The following is a 3,172-nucleotide window of genomic DNA, read 5'->3' as shown; positions in this document are numbered from 1 at the left end:
TATGTTTGTAACCTATCCACCACTACTACTGAATACCATAATGTTTATGTGATAGGTTACACAGTAGTAGTGGTGACATTATGGTATTTTATGTACTACTGTGTAACCTATCAAATACCATAATGTCACCACTAGTCCTGTTCTTAGTTTACACGGTCGAATCTTAATTTTCCATCATGTGATAAACAAGTTTGTATTATCCTAAATCTTTCTCTGATATTCAAGTGTAAGAAAACGCACTTAATAAGATAGAATACAACAGTTTTCACTATTTCAACCTTCGTAATTTTTCTCTCTGGGTTTTAATTAAATGCTTGTACATAATACGCTGTTCTCACACGAAATCACGCACGTTACTCATTAAACATTTTTCAGAATAACTGACAGCTTTGACAACTTGCTTCTTGTCCTGTCTATCATGAATTTGAAACACATGTGCCTGTTAAATTTGAGATATGGACAACTTGTTTCCCGCCCTGTGCTTGTTGATTTTAAAACATTGGCAAGTTTTCTCACGTGCTGTGCCCGTGGTGTTTGATTAAGTGTATATTGTACTGTTTACAATATTCCTGTGTTATTTGTCAGGTATTCAAGCTAAACACGGTACGAGGGAGACAGGAATGTGCCTGTTAACAAGTTTTATATAACTTGTTCTTCAATATGAACCCCCGTATTGATGGTACGGGGAATAAAAAAAAAATTACGTATTTATAACACCAAGATTAAACACCTGCTGACTCACACAACGTTTAAGATCTTAGCTAGGACTAATGATGAGAGTAGCCTTCGTATAAAAGTTTGGTTGTTATTTGAATTTCGCGCAAAGCTTCACGAGATAGGCGGCCTTAGGCAATATCGTGGGTTGTAAAGGTCGGCCCTGTTTCTGGTGTTATGATATATATCGAAAAGTTTGGTTTGTTTTGAATTTCGCGCAAAGCAACACGAGGGCTATCTGCGCTAGCCGTCCCTAATTTAGCAGTGTAAGATTAGAGAGAAGGCAGCTAGTCATCATCACCCATCTCCAACTCTTGGGCTACTATTTTACCAACGAATAGTGGGATTGATCGTCACATTATAACGCCCCCACGGCTGACGGGGGTTCGAACCTGCGATCCGTAGATTGCGACTCGAGCGCCCTAACCATCTGGCCATGCCGGGCCTCGTATAAAAGAGTTTTCTGATTCATAAACTGAGGCCCGATATAAACGTTGTTGGGTCAGCAGGTAGCTTACTCTTACTCTTATGACACTGTGAATACAATAAAAAGTATTTACACGTATAATAATAATAATGATGTAAAATATTTCCATGGCCAAAAATTCGCTTAAAAAATGCAATTGAAGCACTAATGTCGCAGGACCTATGAGTAATTATTTTTTTGAAGTCATATTTTGAACTATACTCAGTAAAGTTTGCTCTAGATGGCGCAATTGTTCAGGTTTATTTATTTTTTTTATAACAGTTTGATTAAGTGTTGTATCAAGAATAAGTTATCAATATTTTATAAAATCGTCAGTGTCAATATCAGTTGTAATTCTTTAAACGTGTAAGAAAAAAACTTCGTGCATTCATATAGCCACATAACTCATTCTAGAAACCTGTTTTGTTTGTTTGTAATTAAGCACAAAGCCACTGTGGTTGGCAGAAACTTGTTAAACGTTCATTATGATTATTATTTTAAAAAATATATAATATTCGAGTGAAGCGGAATTCTACATATGTTTTATATCGACAGTTGTTATTACACACTTTCGGTTATATAATTAGGGATTTCACTGAGTTCGAAACAACAAATCAAAGTTTTATAAGCTCACAGGCTTAAAGTTGAGCCATCGGGGGGTGGGAGACAAAAGATGGATCTAAAATGCTGTTTTGACACACTCTGATTTTGAATTCTCATTGGAAGAATTAAGAAGAATGTGGGGGGAGGGGATATGCAATTAACGTCAACTCTTGGGCTACTCTTTTACTAACGAATAGTGGGATTGAGCGTCACAGTATAACGCCCCCATGGCTGAAAGGACGACCATATTTGGTAGGGTAATTCAACATTAGCTACTTGATGTTTTTAGAAGGTACGACTTAAATGCCGAAACTAGCGAAGCATTATAACCAATAGGCCTAAGATTTGTGATAAAAATCTTTAAGTCGTAACTTCTAAAAACATCAAGTAGCTAATGTTGAATTACCCTACCAAATATGGTCGTCCTTTCAGCCATGATGGCGTTATACTGTGACGCTTAGTCCCACTATTCGTTAGTAAAAGAGTAGCCCAAGAGTTGGCGATGGGTGGTGATGACTAGCTGCCTTCCCTCTAGTCTTTCGCTGCTAAATTAGGGACGGCTAGCGCAGATAACCCTCGTGTAGCTTTGCAGAAAATTCAGAACAATCCAAACTAAAAGTTATGGTTTAAATACCGAAAACTAGCGAAGCATAAAAAAACCCAAAAAACATAGGGTTAAGATTTGTGATAAAAACCACGATAACTGCAGATTTCCTTTTTTAATTCTTCTTAATTTTTCGAAATCTGCAAATTAATACAAATTAATAAAAAGATTGAAAAAAACTACAGTAAGAGTATTTCATCGCAAATATTACACTTCTTGAGATATTGTTTGTGAAATGTTTTAGGCACATTCACTGCATCTTGGTGCCTAACATTATAATTATGTAAAGTTGGAAATTATGACGTGAATTACAGTTATAGAGTTTTCAATAAAATCTGTTTAAGACATATTAATTTTCTGCTGTGCAGTTTAAACACACCTTCAAAAGTCCGTCCTACTTCTCTAATACTGCAGCACTTCAAATTCAAAAATGTTCATACCAACAAAATAAGATATTTGCAGCTTCAAAGTTTGAGCTTTTAGCCTCGTCTGTCGATATTTGTTAGGTCACAAAAAGTCCGCATAGAAATCTTTTTACTGTTTGTTCATTCAGATGAAAATTGCTTGCAGGATGGAGAGCAAAGAAAATGTATCCTAGCTTTATTAACACTTCAGCGAGCCAATACCTATTGACTGACATACACACACAAAAAAAACTGTTTTGCTGTTCGACTCAAACATTCGCATATATATATGTTAAGCCTAAATGTAGTAAGCCTAATTCATACATAGAACAATATATATACACCTGGAAAAAAGTTAAGCACCCCCGTGTTTTTTTCAAG

The sequence above is a fragment of the Limulus polyphemus genome, unplaced genomic scaffold (assembly GCF_000517525.1).
Source record: "Limulus polyphemus unplaced genomic scaffold, Limulus_polyphemus-2.1.2 Scaffold3685, whole genome shotgun sequence".
Classification (NCBI taxonomy): Eukaryota; Metazoa; Arthropoda; class Merostomata; order Xiphosura; family Limulidae; genus Limulus; species Limulus polyphemus.
The sequence above is the reverse complement of the archived record's forward strand: the minus strand, read 5'-3'. Positions refer to the sequence as shown.